Source organism: Suricata suricatta, chromosome 5, assembly GCF_006229205.1.
Source record: "Suricata suricatta isolate VVHF042 chromosome 5, meerkat_22Aug2017_6uvM2_HiC, whole genome shotgun sequence".
Taxonomy (NCBI): Eukaryota; Metazoa; Chordata; class Mammalia; order Carnivora; family Herpestidae; genus Suricata; species Suricata suricatta.
Genome location: NC_043704.1, coordinates 140,561,067 through 140,583,917, shown reverse-complemented (window position 1 = coordinate 140,583,917; position 22,851 = coordinate 140,561,067). Strand labels below are relative to the sequence as shown.

Genomic DNA, 22,851 nt, shown 5'->3' with positions numbered 1-22,851 from the left:
ATTGTTTTTATGACCCAGTAAAAGAGGAATTGCTTCTTCTGTTTAACTCCAGTTTCCTTTGCCAGTTATACCGAAGAGACGTGGATAGCACAGAGCAATAGATCACAAGGACCCGCGTTCGTTAAGTTTGACTCACTCGAGTCTGTGCCTGGGCTCACAAAAGATGTGAGCTCCACTCTGCTCCCAGTTTGATTTGTACCTGGTTTCCTTTTCTAGTAAATGACCTGGGCCCCAGTATGACAGAGCGGAGGTGAGCCTCCAAAACCAGGCTGACCCTGTTGCAAATTGTGAAATAGGCAAAATTTGTCCCCAGATTCTCCTTCCTGTCCCCTTTCTATCTTGATAGGGCCTTTCCTCACACACTTTTGTAGGCCCTCAGTATGCTAATGGTTTTCTAGATACATCATTTTAAGTGAAGCAGCCTCATTCCCAGGCTCTTATGCAAGATACATGACTCCGGTTCCCACCCCGCAGTCCCCACCCCCCACATAGGACTGGATCAGGGTGGGGGCTTCGATCAAGACAGCCACCCATGACAGGGGCAAAAGGATGAGATCCATCAGCCCACATGTTACCTTAGGAATTTGCATTAGGGGAGCGTCGGGGGCTCAGTCGGTTAAGCATCCAACTCTTGATTTCAGCTCAGGTCTTAATCTCTTGGTTTGTGAGTCTGAGCCCAGGCAGATGTCCTGACAAAGTCAAAGGCCCTGAGGCCGGGGTGAGTGTGGTGGGTTCAAAGTAAGAAAGAAGGGCTGTGTGGCTGGAACAAAGAGGGCAGGAGAGAGCTGCACCAGATGAGATAAGAAAGGAGGGGCCAGGTCATCCAGGCTGATGTCACAGTGGGGAAAACGGGGTTTATCCTGAGTCCAGGGAAGCCATCACAAGCCCCTAGAAAGTGAATAGAAAAAAAACCCCAACAATGCGAAGTTCCTGAGTAAATGTTCAAAGGAAAAAAATAAAAAAGAAGAAGAAGAAACAGAAACAGCTCATACATCTGCAAAAGATGCCCAATTTCAATTTCTGTTGGTGAAGGGTAGGGAAGCCTCTGGTGCTCTCATACAGGACTGATGCCAGTGCAAAATGGGACAGCCCCAGCTGAAAATGGCATTTCCAGGAACAAGTCAAATGGAAGAGTCAAAGAGGATGTCTTAAATATTCAGCTTGAGCAACGGGGAAGGGGGGGCTATGACGTCATTTCCTGAGTGAGGAAGACTACAGGAAGAACGTGTAAGGGAGTGGATGCGTGCAGGAGACCCTTTCCAACACAGGCAATCCAAATCCAGTTTGGGATGTGTTATAATTGAGATCCCTGTTGCTCAATCAAGTGAGGACACCAGCAGGCAATTGGATGTGCAGGACGGGAGCTCAAGACTGGAGAAGTGTATTTTGAACTTGATCGCCTCTCTTTGGTATTGACAGTCGTGGTCTGAATCAGCTCCTAAGGTCTTGATGTCCCACTGCCATGTGCAGCTGAGGTAGAGCACAGCCCAACTTCAAGGTTCAGTGGAATCACCTACGGAGTTAAAAAAAAAAAATCTCCATTCCTAGGCCTCAGCTCTAGAGATTCCAATTATGCATGCAAGCACTGGGTTGGGCCCACGAATCTTCATTTAAAATACACACTTCAGAAAATTCTGATGGTAGAGTTCTGAAGGCCACACAATAAGAAATGGTCCCAGAACTCTGCAGAGCCCGATTCCAAAACCCACGAGAAGAGCATTCTTAAACTACACAAACTGCTAACCACTAATGTTTATACCAACACGGTTCTGGAACACTAGCTACCTAGTTTATGTTCATTCACTCACTTAATTCTTTGGTTTTGGGGGTAAACTTTAATTTTTTAAAAGGTAACACATTCACATGCTTAAAAGTAAAAATAGTATAAAACGGGAGATGTCAAAAGGTATTGCTTCCACTGTCATTCCCATTCATTTAATGTCCAGCTCTGTGTCCCAGAAGGACTCTGGTTTCTATTAGTTTCTTTGGTACTAAAATATTGCTTTTTGAAATTGAAAACAAATGTAAGTGCTTTTTCTCCTCCAATGCCTCACCTCTCTAAGAAAAGTTAGCCTCCTATAGACAGTATCTGCTCCTGAAATGATATACTGATAAATGCTAGAGATCTTTCCTTATCCATGCAGTGAGGCCACCCCTTTCTTTGTTTTACAGCTGCATAATATTCCATGGTGTGCATGCACCATAGTTTATTTCCCAGTTGGTGGGCAGTTGGAGTGTTTCTTATCTTTTGCCATTCATTGCTTCCATACTGCATATTACTATACATTCACTGTTTCATATCTACAAGGTATACCTGGCAGGATAAATTCCCATAAGTGGGATTGCTGGGTCAAAGGGTAAATGCACTTGTAATTTCGATGGCGCTGGCCAAATCGTCCTCTGCAGGGGCTGTACCATTTTGCACTCCCACCAGCAAAGCATGAGCATGCCCGTTTCCCTGCCACCTTGCCAACAGAGTGTGCTGTTAAGCTTTTGGAGTTTTGCCAATCCAATAGGTGAGAAATGTTATTTCAGTGTACGTTCACTGTTTTGTCTCTTATTAGGAGTGAAATTGAGTCTCTTTTCATATTATACGTATAAGGATGGTTGGTACTTTTTTTTTCCTGTTCGTGAAACTTTGGACCATTTTCTTCTCAATTTCCAGTAGCTCTTTATATATTAAAGAGATGAGCGCTTTCTAATATAAGACACAGACAGTGTTTCCAGTTTTTCTTGCATGATATGATGTGCTAATTTTAAAAACGTATTTGAGTGTATCCATTTTTCTTTATGGCCCCGGGATTTTGAGTCCTTATTAAAAGGCCTGACCACCTGCCTCCCCTGACTACCCCACCCCCGGCCCTGCTCTGAAGTTCCAAAATCATTCACTCATTATTTTCATAGTTTCAACCGTCCTTAAGCAGATATCATGAGCCCTATTTCATGGCTAAGGTAACTGAAACCCAAGAATTCAGACCTAAGCCTCCCTTACTCCTAAACTTTCTCAGAACATGACTCAAGGAGTAAGAAAAGGAATTTTTCTTCATAACGTCACTTTGCAAACTTCAGCTGGGAGATTTGTGAAGGTTATTCTTTGCACTTGGCACTGAATCTCAAGTTTTAATGCTAATACACCTGTGGCCACTGCAGGAAAACACGATGAAGAAAGAGGCCCTGTTATTTCTGAGGCTTTAAAGAAGCACAAAATTGCCCAGTTTCCTGTAAACATTAATGTTTGCATTTAAACAAGCACACACACAAAAAATCCCCAAATCGTATAAGCATCAAGGCTAGAAGCCAACATGTCGAAACTGCCAGGGCCATGCGCACCACCTACGGACGTCAGCAAATGTCCCTTTTAATTGAACGCTCAAAAGGATATCTGCAGGCAAGCAGAGAGGCCCTGCGGTGGCCACGTTGGACTGCATTAAGGGACACCTGGGATCCATGGCAGCTCCTTGTCCCCGTCTCTCCCTTTCTCTCTGCCAGGGCCAGCAGGTAGGGAGAGTGCTGACGTGTCTATTGAGGGCTAGGAAAAATACTCCGTTTGAGAGCCAGTCCTCTGACCGAGAATGACCGGATGAAGCCTTGCGCCTGACGTCTCCTCTCCCCACTAAACTCCGGAACCCCGAGGGGCCATGCTCTGCAGAAGCCGCATAACAAGACGTCCACCTCACGAGTTTGGCCCGGGAATGGCATTCGCCAGGTCACATTTCAGACCTGGGGTTGTGATAGGTTTTTCTCCGGGATTAGCTGATCAGTTGGGAAGCGCTAGTTGAGATGGATTCCGAGGCCACATCTAGGCATAGAGGTATATGCACTGAAATTCATCAGTGATGTCTGTCGCCCACAGAGCAGGGGGGCATAGGACAGTCACACCCGTGTCAAGTCTCTGCAAGTCCCCCATTTAAAGGCTTGCAGTTAGTTTACAGAACCAAGACCCAGTGAAAATGACTGGCATGAGTTTACCCACTCCAAATGCCAACGTTTTGGGCTGCTTGGTTCTAGTGAAGTTCTCTGGCTCATTTTCCCTAGGGTGATATCGATTACATAAAAGGCCACGCTTTGCTTGGTCTTCCATGCCCTGCCCTGCCGTTGGCTTACTCCTTTATTTCTGCCTCTAAATTCCAGTGCTTCTGGATCTAACACACTGTGTTCCAACCGAAGATGGTCAATGAACACTGAATTGAATTATATCACATCTAGCAGACTTAGTTTTAAAAAGCGCTTTGCACACACTCATATATTCATTCAACAAATACTTATTTAGCATCTACTTATTTGTATGGTACTAGTTAGATGGTGAGGTTACAAGACTGAATGGTTAGAAATAGTCTCAAAAGTGTAGGTTTTTCCCAAATGCATGCATTGAAAGTTTTAAATTCTGATGACTCAGAGATGACTCAAGGCCTTTATATCCACATTTTTTCTTCTCCCTTCCTCTTAACGAAACTTACTCTATTGATTCATTCAGTCAATTCATTGAACACTAATCATGTAGCAGGCACTGATCTATTGCTAGGGACATCACAGGGAACCAAACAAAGTTCTTGCTCTAATGATGTTGCAAAAGAGTTAACAGGAGACAGACAATATTGGCCCTATATTTTAACAAGTGGGTCGTGTAAGGACTTCGGATGAAAGAGGCGGCTTGCCGTCCACCTTGATGGTTGTTTACCGTGATGTTTCCACCTCAGCTCAAAACTGTTCAGGAGAGTGTGCTAAACTTACAGATCCCTCCTCCAACTTCCTCCTTGCCCCCCTTCCTCTACTCCATTCCTATGGGCTTAGCAAGCCTACTACGCATCAGGCACTTCTCATCAAACTCCCTGACCTCCTAGGGCTCACATCCTGGGGAGACACATAATAAGCAAGGAAATTAATATCCATCTAACGTCAGCTCTGGGTCAGTGCTACGGAGAGTAATAAAGCAGGCTTCCAGGTAAGGAGAGTAGCAGGCCCAGAGGCCCCGTTCTATACAGGGAAAGCCTGGAAGGCTTCTGGAGTGAGATGACATTTGAGTTGAGACTTGAATGAGGAGAAGAAGGCAGAGCCATGTGATGTCTTGGAGACAGTGAGTCCAGGCAGAGGGAAGGCTAAGTCAAGGCCTGTGGCTGAAAGGTACCTGGTATATTCCAAGGACAACAAGGTGGCCCGAGGGGCCAGAAGCAGAGCAAGGAGGGGGGTGCAGTAAGAGGGGACATCAGAGAGGTGGGTGAGACCAGCTTATTCTGGGCTTCCTAGGCTATTCTTAGGATTTGAGTGAGATGGGAACCTGCTGGAATTTTTTTGGTAGAGTGACAGGACCTGATACATGCTTTAAAAGGATGGTTCTAGCTGTCCCCTCCAGAGAGCATTTCCACCCTCTGGCTCCCACTCACCCTCCACTCCAGACCTCAGACCAACAGCCCACCCTGGGGCAGGTAGAGTCCCAGTTCTGTGACCAGTTAGCTCCCCAGACAATGTGGGGGGTTACACGGTGGGAAGCATCATTCTGCTGCCTCAAACGCCTTAGAAGAAGGGATTTGGTTCAACCTGAATTACGGGCAACAAAAATGGGCCTGGTCTTCAGAAAACCTACACTCTATTCTTTGTCAATAACTAACGCTGTGCCCCTGGGCCGTATTTCTCTGACCTGGGCCTCAGTCTCCTCATCTGCGAAATGTGGGAGGTTGAACCTAAAGACCTCTGAGGTACTTTCCAGCCCAAAGTTGCTGTGGTCTCCTGACAGTTGATGCACAGCTGTGTATCAGGACAGCCGCTCTGGATAGTAGGAGTGTGGGGAGCACTCAGGGGCCAGCTTAATTGTAACAGATAGTTCACATTGATGAGAACTTCTTATGTGTCAGATATGGTGCTAAACACTGTATGTGTGATATTTCCTTTCCACTTACAGATGGAAAAACACAGGCTTAAAGAGGTTAATTTACCCAAGCTCACAGGTCTGGTAAAGGCTAATTCTAGTGTCCCCCCCAACTCGGAGCCTTTGTGATTCTGCCATTCGTAGATACATTTATATGTGAATAAGATTTGATTCTGTGAGAAAGGACATTTGACAAGAGGCTTACTGACACTGTGGTTGACTCTTGAGACCGTAGCTGGATTTGAACTAAAGAGATATCTTTGATCTCTGCCAAGATTATTCTCAATACATATTTTTTTTTGTTTTTTTTTTTTTTAAGTCTGGTTAAATTGTTGCCTATTCCTGCCTATTCCGCAGAGCAAACATCAATGTAACATAGAGCCAAAATGTATTCGTACAGGTTGGAACTGTAAAAAGATGAGCAAATCCCAGCATCAAAATACTTTTCAAGACAATAGTTTTAGATAAATTAAAATGAAAGACAGAACAAAGTTGCAGTTTCAGAGTTGCTTATCAAACGGGAACAAGTTAATTATGATCATGAGCCTTAAAATAAATCTAAAATGTTTTCCAGGAGGTGTGGGAAGGGGCATGAAAGAGAAAATTCCTTTCCTTTCTTCTCTCTATTCAGGTGTTCTTTTCTTCGAAAATTTCTATTATGGTAATATACATGAAAAATGCTTTTCAGCTAAAATAACTTGTTAGTTGCCCAAAGACTGAAGATGAATCTCTATTTCCAAGATTGACAAAATCTGCAAACTTCAAAAATCCTGACCCACCTCTTAATAATGGCATTTTTGATGATATTTTCTTTTCTTTAAAGATATGAAAAGGTGAAGGCATATTGATATGTGTTTCCAAAGTGACTATTTAGGTATATATAAGATCAACTGAAGGCTCTTCTGGGCCAATCTCATTTCATCAGTTCATTTCATTATACGGTGTGAAGTAAGTACAGTTATCTACTCAGCACCAGAAATAATGGGGCAATGAATATAAACATCTTTGAGGGGCATAAAGGACAAAACACCTGAAATAAAAATCATGCCACAAAGCCCAGGATGTATGCTGTCTAAAAAGGTAAGGTGCAGGTTTTTTTAAAAAATATTTTATTGTCAAATTGTTTTCCATACAACACCCAGTGCTCTTCCCCTCAAGTGCCCTCCACCATCACCACCACCTCTCTTCCCCCCTCCCCCCTCCCCCCCAACCCTCAGTTCATTCTCAGCATTCAATTGTCTCTCAAGTTCTGCATCCCTCTCTCTCCCCAACTCTCTCTCCCTCCTCCGTTCCCCCTGGTTCTCCATTAGGTCTCTCTTGTTTTCCTGCTAGACCTATGAGTGCAAACATATGGTTTCTGTCCTTCTCTGCCTGGGTAAGGTGCAGTTTTTATTGTTGTTTTCAAATTTTGTTTTTATAGCATTGCTGACATTACATCTTTAAGGTGCAGCAGATTTCAAAGTCTTCTGGGACATGTCACTATTGCTATTTAGATATCACTAGAAATGATGAGTGAAAGGACACAGGACATAGACTAATGAGAGAGAGAGAGAGATCTTGAGGAAAGAACTTAGATCTGTAGACAAATAGATCATCTGTCTCTCAGACCCATCAAATTTGCCTGGTTTGCTCGTAAAGCCTTGACTTCATCAAAATTAGGGGGTGTCTGCTGTAGATATGGTTTGCCGTGTCTTTAAAAATAAAAGGTAGCCATAAACTTTTGAAACAAAATAAAGGAAAATATAGCCATCGCATTAGGTAAACCATTCAGCTCTGTAAATAAACACTGATCATGTCAAGCTCTTGCTCAACATGCTCACCAAGCTTCCCGTTATACTTAAAATAATGTCTTGTGAGGCCTGCAGAGTCCTACATGACCCGGCCTCTGGTTCCAGCTCCAACCTCATTTCCTACCACAATTCCCCAAACCTATCTACCTTCATGTTCTAGCTTTTTATCCTCCCTCATTGTCTTTCTTCTGGATAAATATTAGGGTGGTGGTTGATTTTCTGTCTTCTCCAGCAGACTATGAGCTTCTTGATGATGACTCTTTTTTATTTCATTGCTACATTCTGGTGTTGGGCTTAGGGTAGATGTTCAAAAAATATTTTTGAATGCGTGAACAATCAAACCAATAGAACACTAGACCGTGTATTTATTGACTTGAAAGCCAATTTCCTTAGTAGGTGACCTCGGGAAGGCTGTTCAGCCTCTCTGTGCCTCAGTTTTCTCATCTCAAAACCCAGTCTTTGTGTTCACAAAAAACATTATTTTTCAAAAAGAACGCAACTCAGTTTTCAAGGATTGTGACTGCCTGGCATTAATTAAAAATACTTTTTAAGGCTTTGGTGCATGAGGACCTGCATAGATCCATTTTCTCTGTTTTTATTTTGAATTTGTTTTGAAATAGTTGATAAGTACATATATATCCATTGGTCCATGTATTTGTATTGTGGACATATATTTCATTTTCTGCCACTGGATGTCGAGAAGATGGAAGCCCAGCTTTATAATTTTTGCTATCTATATTTTATGTGGTGACAGGAACTAGATGGAGAAATGTGGGCTTCAAAGCAAGACTGAAATGCAGTGAAATGATTAAAACTAGATTTTTTAAACAGCCCCTATTAAAGTTGTTTGGAAAATCCACACCTCTTAAGTGTTTTATGATTTTCAGTTTGACTGGTTTTCTTTGTTTTTTTTACAAGTAACTCATCTTGGAGGTGTTGCTTCAAAGAATATGAAAACTCGATTAGCATATAAACCCCAGCGATCAAAAAACATGCTAATATTTGATGGATAGATGAAATATAACTAAGGATTCTGTTTCCCTTTAAGCCTGTATCGCTATGGACTATAGCCTTAGATAGGATTCAAAAGGTGAGCGAATCAAATAGTCTCTTTCCCTTATGTCTTGTCCTCTGTTGCATTTATATACTTTTCTTAAGCTAGGTTTCAGAACCATCCTTCTATAATTTAACTGTCAGAATAAACCAGAAATGAGAATGTACAAATCAAAAATGTGTTTTATAAAGTAGTGTTTTTGAATGAATAGTGTGCACACCGGCCTCCCGACCCTCTGGGGTCGACAGTGTCCCCGTGAAAGCATACATGTGTCAATGTTTAGAACATAAAAATTATGCATTAGCATCAGTGGTGGGCTGTTTGATCAAATGCCACGTGGAAATAAACAAAGTAGGGCTTGGTTAAGATCCGTCTACTCTTCAGACTAAGATGTTCAGAGACACGACTGTTATTTGTTTCTTCAGACAAACAGGATTAAATGAAAAAAAACAAATACAGTAAAACCTTGGTTTGTGAGCATAATTTTTCAGGAAACATGCTTGTAATCCAAAGAACTCATAAAGCAGATTTCTAGAACTGTTGGCTCAGTTGTGATCATGGGACATTCGGCATCACGTACTACTTATATTGCAAGACGTCACTTGTTTATCAAGTTAAACTTTATTAGAAATGTTTGCTTGTCTTGCAGAACACTCACGGAACAAGTTACTCGCAATCCAAGTATCACTAGCTCCTGAAAAACACTTTTCCCTTCTTCCTTGTGCCAGTGCAACCCATTGTATCAATCTCCCAATCCTAACCAGGATTTGACTGTTGTGTCACTTCCTGCCACTTCCCAGGGAAGCACAACGACCCCGATGCTCCGCAATTAGGAACTGTGTGTGTGGTAGGTAGTAAAAGGAAAAAAGTTGGAAGACATACTGCGTGAGTTGTTATTTGGTGTTTTAACTCCATATCTCTAGGTGATACGCTTATGCTGCTGTATCATTATGGTTCAGGTTTAAGCATTCTCTATTGACTTTCTCTATGAAGGAAAAAGAACTCTCTTGCACTCCCTTCCACCCCCCACCCACTCATGAACGTGTCTCATCTCCTTAAACTGTCACATAGTACTGTTGGTAATATTACAGTATTCACATGACCGTAAATCCTTTCAAATGTGCCCAGTGTAAGGAAAGACACTGACTGCTAAGGGGCTTCTGTGATACCTGTGAGCAGTGTGTAGGTAGGAAAGAGTGTCGGCAGCGACTTTTTAAATCAAATTCTAAATTACATTTTATTGCGATTTTATTTAGAAAGGCATTATCTCTTTACAGTATTCTGTGAAAAAAGGAAGATTTTTTTTACAATATTCAGCCTATTTACATAGAAACACAGTATATCTTTGTGCTTATGTTTTTTTAAGTTTTTCTTTTTTAGTCATTTTGTAGCTTTTTTCATTGGAGCCCCTCACATTTCCTGCTGAGAGATTACACTTAATTAAAGTATTGAACAATTTATGTAAGTGGAATGTTTTCAATGTCACCTCTATCTGAATTTTTATTTAAAGATTTATTTATTTTTGAGAGAGAGTGCAAGTGGGGAAGGGGCAGAGGGGGAGGAGAGCAGAAGATCTGAAGTGGGTTCTGCACTGACAGCCACGAGCCCAGTGAGGGGCTTGAACCCACGAACTGCAGACCATGACCTGACCCAAAGTTGAATGCTTCAACCAACTGAGCCACCCAGGCACCCCATCTGAATTTTTTAATGTTTCTGATTTTATATATTTACATACCTATTTCTTGTCACGCTACCAAGCTACATTGTTAAAGGCCTTCAATCTGTAACAAAACCTGGGAGACAAATATATTTTGTAATCCTAAAATATACATTTTCAGAAAGGTGACATGTTGCTGCCACCATGTTATTACATAATATCATCAGTAGGGTCTAGGGCAGCAGGCCACAATCAGTGTGCTAATAGACTGATACTCATATTTAAAAAGAATAAATAAAAAGTATAAAGAGCCTAACATCCACTGAACTTAGATTTTACTGACCCGTGAGTGTGGGTATTGAACTTAGGCAAAGAAGACTGACTTCAGAGCTTTAGGACTTCTGAAATATAGATAAAGAATTGGTGACTGGTACTTTGAATGTTTTCATAATTCACGTTCTTATATTTTCTAGGAAAAAATCACTTTTTCCCTTTTCAATGAATATACTTGAATTTTCTTTTATTTCTTTTTTTCTTCTAAATTTTAATTTAAATTCTAGTTAGTTAACATACAGTGCAATATTGGTTTTAGAAGTAGAATTCAGTGATTTATCACTTACATATGACACCTAGTGCTCATCATAACAAGTACCCTCCTTAGTACCCATCACCCATCTAGCCCATCCCCAGCCCACCTCCCTCCAGCAACCTTTGGTTTGTCCTATCGTGAAGAGTCTCTTATGGTTTGTTTCCTTTTCTCTTTTTCCCCCCTTCCCATATGTTCATCTGTTTTGTTTCCTAAAGTCTGCATATGAGTGAAATCATATGGCATTTGTCTCTACCTGATTGACTTATTTCACTTAGCATAATACACTGTAGCTCCATGCACATCTTTGCAAATGGCAAGATTTTATTCTTTCCGATGGCTGAGTGATATTCTATTATATATATATATATATATATATATATATATATATATATACACACACACCGCGTCTTCTTTATCTACTCATCAGTTGAAGGACATCATTTGGGCTCTCTCCACAGTTTGGCTATTGGCTATGCACTGTAAACATTGGAGTGCATTTGCCCCTCTGAATTTGTGTTTTTCCAAACTTTTATTTAACTTTTATTTAGTTTATTTAACTTTAACTTTTATTTAGTTAACATATAGTGTAATATTGACTTTAGGACTCTTTCATTTCTTATTGGATTTACTAAAACTTCCAAAGCTATGTTTAACAAAGAATCATGACACTGTTGTATATGGCTACTTAAAGTAGGTTGTTGGTCTTTGTCATGCTAAAGAAAATGTTCTTTATGTCATGCTAAAGAACATATTTTTAAAAAACCAACATTGACTATGAAATATTATTGTCTTTTCTGCTTTGTATTAATTTCTGGTTGCTGATGTGACAAAATGCCACTAATCTGGTGGCTTAAGATGACACAGATCTCCTTTCTAACTGTCTGGGGATCGGAGTCCAAAATCAGTCTCGCTGAGCTGAAGTGAAGGGATCGCCAGGAGTGGTTTCTTCTGGATGCTCTGAGGGGAGAATGCACTTCCTTGTCTTTTCCACCTTCTAGAGGCCGCCTGCATTCCTCAGTTTCTGGTTCTCTTCCTCCTCTTCAAAGGACCTCACTCCACTCTCTGCTTCCTGTTGTATGGCCTCCTCTATCTGTAACTCCCCTACATAAGGACCCTTGTATTTCCATTGAGCCCACCTAATAATTCAGATTAATCTATCTCAAGATTTTCAACTGGATCACATCTGCAAAGTTTCTTTTGCTATATAAAATACATGTTTACAGTTTCTGGGGATTAGGACATGGACGTTTTGGGGGGTCATTGTTTGACCTACTATACCATTCTAGTAAGATGATCACACATATTTTCTTCTTTGAACATAATGTGATTCTGTAAGTTATGTTGGCAATTTTTCTCTAAAATTAGTCTTTTCTACATTAGTCTTTTCATATACAGCTTTAGTGCTTTTTTTGTGATAGTTTTTATATGGTTACTTCTATATTCATACTTAATACTAGCCTACGTGTAGGAGAGAGAGAGAGAGAGAGAGAGAGTGTGTGTGTGTGTGTGTGTGTGTGTGTGTGTGTGTGTTCTTTACTTAGGTTTGGCAACTAAGTTAACCTGAGGTTGTATATAAGTCAAGTAATAAATACTCAGCTTACACTAGCTAAGGTGGAAGAGGGGGGTTCTTTACTTGTATAGCTCATAAGGGTTCTGGAATCTCAGAGAATTGGAGGAAAAACTGAAGAAAGCAAGCCTCAGGGATTGCTAGCAGTAACCTTTTGATCCCAGAGCTTTTTCTCAGTCCCTCTCTTTCTCTCTCTTAGAGTAATTTACATTCTATATTAGGAGGCTTTCTCCATGTGCCATGGAACATGGCCCCTCTATATGCCATTAGACCAAGCACAACAAATGAAAAGAAAAGAAGGAGCTTTTCTTTCCTACCATTGGTTGTGAGAGACGCTTTAACTAAGTCATGTCCTTTCTCAAAGTGGCCAATATCCCAAAAGTGATTTAATGTGGGAGTAAAGGGGCTGTAAAAGGGCTTTCCTTGCTTAAGAGCCTTTTTGAGGGCCTGCTGAGGATGTACAGAAGTCTACAGCACAAACCAACTTCTTTCTCTGCCCAGGTCTGCTCCTTTTTTCTCCCTACCACAGATGTTGGTCCCTAGAACATCTTGTCTGCTAAACACAGTGTTTCAGTCTGCTCCCTAGGGAACACAACGTGGCCTACTAGGGATAAAATAGTTTCCTGGGGAGATAGATTAAAAAAGAAAATGATTCCAATTATTTCAATTTTATTTGATACTATTGTATTTAGTATTTCTTCTACTTATTCATAAACGAGATTTATCTATAGTAGTATTCTTGGTGGGAGTGGGAGTTGAGGATGGTTCTTATCCAGTTTTGCATTAGCATTGGTGTCTTTATAAGATAAAATGGAACGAGGTTTGTTTTTTCTTTTTCTACCATGCTATGGCATGGATTGTTATAAACAGAAATTTTCTGTATTTTAAATGTTAGGGAGGGAGTTTTCCTGTAAAACTAACTGGGCCCAGAATCTTTTTTAAAAAGCAACTTTTTGATAAAGAAAATAAATGTCATGTTATTGGTGAAGGAGTAAAGGCTGTGCTTCAGGTTCAGTTCAAGGCTGCATTTGCACCTTGAGCTAAATGAAGTCAGCAGACTTATTTGACTCCCCCATCCCTGCCATTTTTAGTGCTCCAGCCCTTATACACTAGTTTGCTTTTACTTCGGAAGGTAAAACCTGAGTATTTCAGGATTATTTTTCTCTGAGCACCTGCCTCAAAGCTACGGTTAACAGAAATTCTCCCTTCACTATAGCTTATAGCCTTGTCTTTTGACCTCTTTAATAACTCTTTTACTCTCTCTCTCTGTATTTTCATTTACATTTTTAAAATTTGTTTATTACATATTTTTTCTGAGAGAGAGAAGGAGAGAGAATCCCAAGCAGGCTCCATGCTGTCAGTGCAGAGCCTGCTGTGGGGTTCGAACTCATGATCCATGAGATCGTGACCTGAGCTGAAACCAAGAATCAGATGCTTAACTGACTGAGCCACCCAGAAGCCCCTTCATTTACATTTTCACTGAACATTGAGGGAGGGGTTATCAGGAACTGTTAACACCCTACCAAACTGAAAAAGAACTCCTAATGTCTTTCTTCAAAAGGAGAAAAGCCCACACTAGCCTTTGCTATAATCTTTCCTACTCTTTTTACCCAAAGAGCAGCTCTTGCACACATACCCACAAACACACACACACACACACACACACACACACACACACACACCCGAATACTGAAGGTGCTCCCTTGATTGCATTAACTGTGGATAACAATGCATAATATTAGCACATCTCTAGTGTTTGGTAAATGTGATCAGTTTTGACTTGGGGCAACATGATACTGGGGAATTCTTAAGGCAGAATTTCCCTCTTGGATTCCACAGTTGTCTTAAAGTCTGGTGAAAAGACAAGGTGCTTCTCCAAGGAAAATCCCTGACAAATCTTTTCTTCTAAAGAAAAGTGAAGGAGAGGTGAGGGGAAGGAATAAGAGGAGACAACAAATTTAATTTCAAAGTCTTCCATTTCCAATAAATTGGTCACATTCATTGTTTGGCTATGAGAACCTCCTCTCCCCTCCCCCATGTATTTTATTTTTTACAACTGGTATAAACAATGCTTTTTAAATCTGGCAATATAATTGTAGACCAAAATAAGCCCCGATTTTACTAAAGAAAATTTTTATTTTTTTATATCTTGTGGAGAAGTGGATTTAAAATGTAGGATACTTGATTCTAGTGACTGAAACTTTATAGTAGCCCGAAAATTTTTAGAGGAACCTTGAAAGTTGCCCAGCTAAACTGGAATAATAACATTTAGACAGAGTGGGGAGGAAAAGATTATGGCATTCATTTGTTTGACTTAACTGAATCAGCAGGTAGACAAAGACTTTTCATGTGAGCTGGTAAAAGGAGGTCAACTTAGTTTGACCTTCAAATAATAACTATTGGTCCTAAACAAATAAGAATGGATGCTAACAATGTCATTCCTTGTTTGTTCTGTCCTAGACTACCTTTACAACAGATATAGGTTGATGAAAATGTAGGCATCTATAAGTCTTGATTAAAATAAACCTTTCGATCCCATAAACTTCCAAGGCGTTAGCTTTTTCTAGTGGGAGGTCTGCAAGCAGCACTCCTCAAACTTTAATGGGTGAACAATTCACCTGGGGATCTTTCAAAATGCAGATTCTGACTCTGTTGGTCTGGGATGGGGCCTGAGAGTGGTAAAATCCCAGGTGATCCTGATCCACCCTTTCCTAGATCAGCGTAACCCAGGCCTTGTCATTCTAGGTCTGTCAGTAAGGAGTTGCATGTGACCTTGGATATACTACTGATTGTCTTGAGAACCTGGGTTTCCTCTTTTTCATTGTAAGGTTATTTGCCTACTCACATGGATGGGCCTTCTTAAACACACACACACACATACACACACACACACATACACACACACACACACACACACACACGTACACAAAACATAACATGAGGGAACTCCAAGGCATTGAAGGATGAATCCCGGGTAGTGATCCTCATTTTTAAAGTATTTCTTTAAGTAGTGGCTTAGAATTCACAAGGGGACTATTTAAGGTATTTTTGGCAAATCATTCCATTTAATCAAACAGATCTTTATTGATCCCCTTTCGGGTGAAGGCTTTTTGCAAGATACCTTCAGGCAAACCAAAGGAAATGATGACCTTGTTCCAGCCTTATTGAAGTTTGTAAATTGGAAGGTCACTAGTTGTGCTGAGTAAACTTTATTATCTAATATCTCAGGAAGGATCTCATGTACCAATGGAATTTACCTTAAAAGAGGTGACAGTCTAGTGGGGTATGTACAGAAAATTTTAGAAGCTTGTTTTCTTTTGCCCAGTCCATAGACTAAAGAGAAGTTCAAGAGAAAAGACTATGTGAATTGGGCTGGAAACTTTGGGGCTACCCTTGGGAATGCTTATGAGTGTTTTTCTTATGGCATTGTCTACTCATGTCAACAAATATGGACAGGAAAACAAGTGATCTTCCGCACATCTCTGGGAGCTAACCATTACACACAAGTCCCAAAGAAGTCCTCCCTTGCTTTCCTGCTGAAGGAGGGTCTATATGGGTGGGGACTGTAGCTACATGGTTGGAGGGTGGGGAGGACAGCAAAACGACCCCGTGATTCAGCACTGCTAGAAAAAGTACCACTAATCCATTATCCCTCATCTGCTTTCGCTTTTTAAAATTTTATCTAAGGTTGTAAAGACTTGCCATTTGACCTGTTGGTGTGGGGAAGTCTTTTTTTCCCTAAATTGAGGGTTTCATTTTACACAATATACTCAGAATCCATTCAGCCACAGAGGCTCAACTTTGCCGTCTGCCATCACAGAGCATTGCTTTGTCTTTTCGCAAACATCAAGGGTGGTCAACAGATCCCAGCATCTGACAAAGATTCTAGTCTTGGTGCCCTGCTTCTTAGCCCTTTTTGACACTGTATCTATCAATCTCCTCCTTCCCAAAGCCTCATTCCATTTCTCTTATGACATACAAACCAATGATGGACAGTGTTCAGCTGAACGCACTTGTGGTCCTCCCCCTCTTCCTGGTTCCCTTGTCCCTGCTTCCCCTGCTGCCACGGAGCAGTCTCATTGCCAGAGGTCTGCTCCTGATGCCACATGCTTTCTGAATGGTCATGGCGGCACTGTTGTCCTAGGACACCCGGCAGCTCAACACTCTCTCATCTTACCTATTTCTACTACTGCCAGGATCTTATTTATTTTTTGTAAAACTACATAATGTGCCATCTTGGGTACTTGTAAACGTGGGCCTAGCCTCGGTGGTTCATTAACATCATTTCTCAGTTCAGCCTCATGCACTAGGCTCTGCAGTGGTTTGACGTGTGTCTCGTTTCTGCCTAAGTCTGACCCGATAAAAGACATCTTTCCCAGCTTATCTTTTCCTTCTCTCAAGTGTGAATATAAGATTTATCAGTTATTAAGCTGTTTATTTTTTTAAAGGTATCTAGCATTGTGTCACTGTTGATTTCACTATTTGCAAACTGGCTTTGTAATTTTATTGATAGCACTTGAGTGAAGAGCTCCCTGTTAATATATGCAAACTCACAGCTCCCAACGAGCTTTCCAGCCCTGTTAATGAGAGGATTAGCAAGAGCACTGCAATGTATTTAACCTGCGGCACTAGCTCTGTTTCAATAAGACTTCAACAGCCTATTAAATGGAGTGGGGGCTCAATTAACCCACACAAAGGCCACTCTACTGAACGTGGCAGGGAGGACCACATTTAGCATCTGCCTAAGCAGCTTGTTGGAAGCTGGAAATAAAGAGGGTGACATGTTCTTGCCTGGAGCTATGATATAACTGAAATGGTGATTCTAGTTCATCTGGACTGACTGAATAGGTGACAGCATTGAAACCTACTACTATCTCGCCATATGACAGTTTTTTAAAAAAATCAGAATATGCTCAACGGTCACTCCACTCCCCTCATGCCTTTTTCCAAGGGAGCACCCCCATTGTTCCCGGGTCAGTAGGAGTCATGGATTATGGATTTGAGGATGGAGGGTGTCAGGGTGTGACAGTTTGTTGGTTGGGGAGGAGGGATGATGGGGTTCACAAAGATGTCCCAGGAAATGCGTTATGTTCAAACAGCATTTCCTTCCATAATTAGAAGCCAAAACTGGGTCTTCGTCTCTCATCAGCATGCGTCACCAAACAGCCGGCCAAGAACCAGCCATTTTCTTCTGGAAATCAATGTATAAATAATGGCAAATATTGAACTGATTCTTCTAAACCTTCACCTGAATCTTGTTTCAATTGTTGGCTTATGTGGCCTGTACAGTCAACTATCTGTCAGGAAATCTAAGGTCCCTCGATTGTTTCAACTTTTCAAGTCAAAACTAGAAGTTGGCTAATTAAGTAGATTGATGTTTGTTTATTCAAGGTAACTCAAATCCAACTGTAGTGATAAACTTAAATCTCTTTAATTTTCCACATGTGAATTTTCTCTGTGATACAACCAGAGATCTATTTGAAAGAAAAAAAGAAATTTTGTATGTTGGTCTCTTTCCAATCTCCAATGGACATTTCTTTTTTAAGTTCCATTTTTCTTTTGAAATTCAGCCATACAGAAATATTATTTGGGATTGGCTATGTAAGTTTGTCCATATGTTTTGATCTTTCCCCCCACTGTATATCCTACACCCAAGGATAAAAGTGTGAAATGTGTGCCACAGCTAAATATTAATGAATCCCTCTTACCCTGCATCACCCTCCCCCCATATTGCTTGTGACCTTCTAACATACTCTATATTTATTTTTCATGTTCATTGCATATTGTCCTTATTTTCTTGAATGTAAGCTTAACAAAGACTAGGATTGTGTTTTGTTTATAGATGTAGCTTAGACATCTAGCATGTTGCAGATATTCAATAAATATTTGTGGAACAAATGAATCTAAAAAAGAAACATGCATTATGTTCTGGTTATGGAACCATAGCCAAACAGTTCATTAGACAAGATTCCTCCATAAGAAAATAGTCTCTTAACGAAAAATGAGTGTCTAAATTCTAGGTTGATAGGCTAAAGTCACCTGAGTGGTTCCAATAGGGTGATGCACTATTTCTTATACCAGGGTGCTGAGGGATTGGGTGCAACATGGTTGCCTAAACTGGGTTGGACCACACTGTCCTGGGAAGTGGGCTGCATGCTCACTAAATGTGAACTCTTTCAATCTCATTCTAGGATATGTTAGAACACAGTTTATTCAGTGAAAATTAGAGACACAAATTACTGAGATATTGCATCATAGATGCAAATGTCAGGACTCCTAGAAATGTCGCATTAATGTACTATGTTCACTGCAATTTTCAGAAAGCATTGAGTTTTGGATTGCTGAAAAGAAAACAACAAATGAAAATATCCTATAATGCTATGATTATATAGTTTATTGTAATGTGATACTCATAAACCATTTATTATGCAAATTCATTTGCTTGTGTTTCTAGGCTTAAGGCTGCCATGAAACTAGAGAGTGTTTAGACTTTTGATCCCAGCAACTGTAACGTTCATTTATATATCTGAGTAGACACAGAGCTGAGACAAATTCTAAATATCTTCTTCCTTTGGCTCTCTCTCTAAACAGGTTGGTACCTGTGGATATTTCATGGGGATAGTTCTAACTCCAATCTTGAATACACTTTGGGCCACAATGTGTGTGCTGGGTGAGGCAGAACATTTTGTGGGTGTATCTAAAGAGGAAAGACCCAACTTCTGTTTGAAAGAAAAGTCTTATTCAATGTAGAGGTCAGAACTACTGTTGCCTGAAGTGAGGCACACGGTTTGGAAAAGGATATCTCCTAAGACAGCATTTTCTCACTTGTTAGTCTAGGAGCCCGTACTCAAGTCATGAGATGAGTTGTACTTGAGGTCCTTAACTATATTCAACTTCATGCTTCCTCTGGTTGGTGAGGAAAGATCAGAAAGAATTATGAAAAAAATGTTAATTGGGCCCTGTTCTTACTTCAAAGTTCCGGGCACTAAGACACCTGAATGCGTGTTCCATTCTCGAAGCTTCACTGTATCTCTTTGGTTGATGGAGAAACTCGTTTGATATTTTATATTATGATTTGGGTTGTAAACAGGGACTTAACATCAAGCCAGCTTGTTTTAATGATACTGCTTCCCAGAGCGAAGGTTTTGTTAATCAGTACCAAGATGTAACTGAAAATATAACTTAGATTTAATTATTTTTCCCATGGGATAGATTCTTATGAACTTGACTCTTGACTGAAAACCTAGACTATCTCAAAGTAGCCACTTCATTCTAGGACCAGTTGAGTCACAAAGAGATATGATAGCCTCAGTCAGCAGCCTAAGGTACATTTCATCACCTTTTTGTGAACAAACTTTCTCCTGTATATAAACACAACCTCCCATGTTATAAAATAAACCTACTGTTACTAATTTAATGTGTTGTGATGGACCTCATGTAAGGTTGCTAATCTCTTTATTTAAAAAAAACAAAAGCAGGGGTATGTAGGTGGCTCAGTCGGTTGAGCCTTTCATGATTTCACCTCAGGTCATGATCTCAGGGTCGTGGGATTGAGGGCTGTGCTGAGCTCCATGGTGAGCATGCCATCTGCTTGAGATTCTCTCTCTTCCTCTGCCCCTCTGCCTAACTTGTGCTCTCTCTCTCTAAAATTAAAAAAAATAATAATAAAATAAAAGGAAAATCACAAACATGAATACCTTCAAATGACCCTTGGCTTCTTTAAAAATTCAAATTGCAGGTTGTTTTATTTTTGCTTGATGCTCTATAACTTCATAGCGGTGGGAAAACCACTTATTAAGAAGAAATGAGGCAATTTGGAGCCGAGATGGTGCCAGAGTGAATAAATTAAACATATCCCCCTGAAACAACATGTAAACAAGAAGGAATTCCCTACAAAAAGCCACCTAGATCTTTGGCAAAGAGCTTAAAATTCATTATTATTGGGTTCAGTTATTGGCCTTGTGGGTCCTAGTTTCACCCTGACTAAATGATATAAGAATGTGGAGATTTGCTGCTCAATGTAGAGTGATTGGAATGGGGGAGGGGTGCTCTATTAGATTGTGTTAAGCCAAGAGCTGAAAATCCTGAGAATTAGTTCCTGCTCAATTTAGAGTGATTGGAATGGGGGAGGGGTGCTCTATTAGATTGTGTTAAGCCAAGAGCTGAAAATCCTGAGAATTAGTTCCTGTAAGAGCCTCCATTGTTACTGATGTGTCAGGCACCATACAAGTGCTGCAGATACAAAGATGAATAAAATCCAATAGCTAACATGGTGAAATTTTAAAGATATAGACAAGAAATAACCAGACAATTTCAATAAAATATGGTAAATGCTAAGATAGAGGAGTAAGCTCAACCAGTGTCTCTGTTATGTGAACATCGACCTCTCATGATTAAAACTAATCATGTTTCTCTAATGGATTCTGGGATTTGGGACTCACTGTGCATTCTTCATTATTTGTGTCCTATTTGCCATTTTATGTGGTGATAAGGGTTCTCAGATGAATACTGGATCCAAATTATGGTTTGATTCCCTTGTTAATTTGGCTGAGTCTTGGTTATCTCCTCTATAAAATGGAGATGCAGATAACCACCTCGTTGGCTTATTGTGAGGATCAAACAAGACTAACGTAGAGCACCTCACCGGTGCCTGGCACATAGTAAGCCCTCAATAAATAACAGCTAGTGTCGATGCTGCTCTTGCTATTGCTATTGTCATTAGATTCTGAGAAACTCCAGTAAATATTTTTCTCTTACTATAGTGTTAGATTGTGGCAAACCTGTGACTCACTGTGGTTCACCTACTTACTGTTGTTAATTCCTCTCTTCCTCTCCTTTTCTCATGCCCCGAGTGCCTTTCCACTTCACCTATGGTTCATGGGCATTTCCCCCCAAAGACTGTCTTCCTGCAGAAATCATCCTCTTTTCTGGAGAAAGAGTTTGATTTATGGGAAGCCATGACGTTTGGGAGTCTTCAGGGGAAAAGAGATGAGGATGAAGTAGATGAGGGGGTTTTGGCTGATTCGGACTCTCAGGGACCTCACTGATAACTTTTAAGGGAGCCCAGAAATTTATGGGGAATCACCTGAGTCGTTTTGGGGACAAAGTGAGAAAGTTTTCCTGTGCTTATCAGGATGCTTAAAATAAGGTATTGACATCAATATTCTGGAAGCAGAAAGCCTAGGATGAGGAGACAGGAGACAGGAGCCATGGCCGGAGAAGAATGAAGCACCAAGAGAAAAGTAAGATGACAACTTTGACAATCAGAGACCATTCCAGAGTCAGCCTGGCTGTGGATATGAAAGAAGAAAAATTTGGAACCAAAACTTCCATTAATCAGATTTTTAAAACTGGTTTTAGTTTAGATATGAATAATCTAAAATAACTAAGAATATCCTGTGGCTTTAGGGATTGTGGAAGCTTAGAGAGATGAAGACTATAAACTCAACCCCGTGGAAAGCTTTGGTATCTATTTCGCATATGTGGTCAAAATATATCTGAACTGTTTAATACATAAAGCATTTTTCTGTGATTTCTTTTTAAAAAAAATCTCTTTTTTGTTTTTTTAAAATTTTTTAAAATTTTATTTAAAAATATCTCTTTTTTGATGTTTACTTATTTTGAGAGAGAGAGAGTGAGCAGGGAAGGAGTAGAGAGAGAGAGAGAATCCCAAGCAAGCTGTCAGCACAGAGCCCCACATGGGGCTTGAACTCCTGAACTATGAGCTCATGACCTGGGCCAAAACCAAGAGTCCGATGCCTAGCTGGCTGAGCCATTCAAGTGCCCCTTAGAAAAATCTTTTTATCGAAGTATAATGTACCTATTGAATAGTGCACATATTATAAATGCTCAGCTTGGGAGAACTTTCACACAGTGAACACATCTGTGTAACCAGCATTCAGATCAACAAACAGAACATCTAGCACCTCCCCAGTGCCCCTTATAGTCTCATTAATTATTAGCACAGACTCCCTGCCTTGCCAGGGTCATGAGAAACCATCCTGAAATCTAGCAGCTTTGAATAGTTGTCTTGTTTTGATAGTTTATTTAAATGAAATCATACAGAATGTACCCTTTTAGCATCTGATTTCTTTTGCTCTGCTTTTTCACCTACCTAAAACTTATACTATTAAACATTTTATGTAACTTTAAACAAATTATGCTTGAAATCACTATCCATCACACACTATATGTGTATAAGATAAATTTGTCAACCTTTTATAAATTGGCTCATTCATTTATTCAGTTGGCATTTATTCCATGAGGGATATAAAGAAAGGACAGATATAGTTCCTGCCTTCAAAATCTTAACATCCCTGGGGAAGATCAAA

The 22,851-nt window shown here is 40.3% G+C and overlaps 1 long non-coding RNA gene across 1 annotated transcript in view; it reads right to left on the bottom strand.

Annotated features, from left to right (window-relative positions):
* Positions 1 to 1,278: 1,278 nt before the first annotated feature.
* The window catches only part of LOC115291376, a 23,114-nt gene continuing 1,541 nt past the window's right edge, over positions 1,279 to 22,851 (bottom strand). The window contains exon 2 of the long non-coding RNA XR_003908412.1: positions 1,279 to 1,513. This is a non-coding gene — a long non-coding RNA (uncharacterized LOC115291376). The remainder of the gene's footprint in view (positions 1,514 to 22,851) is intronic.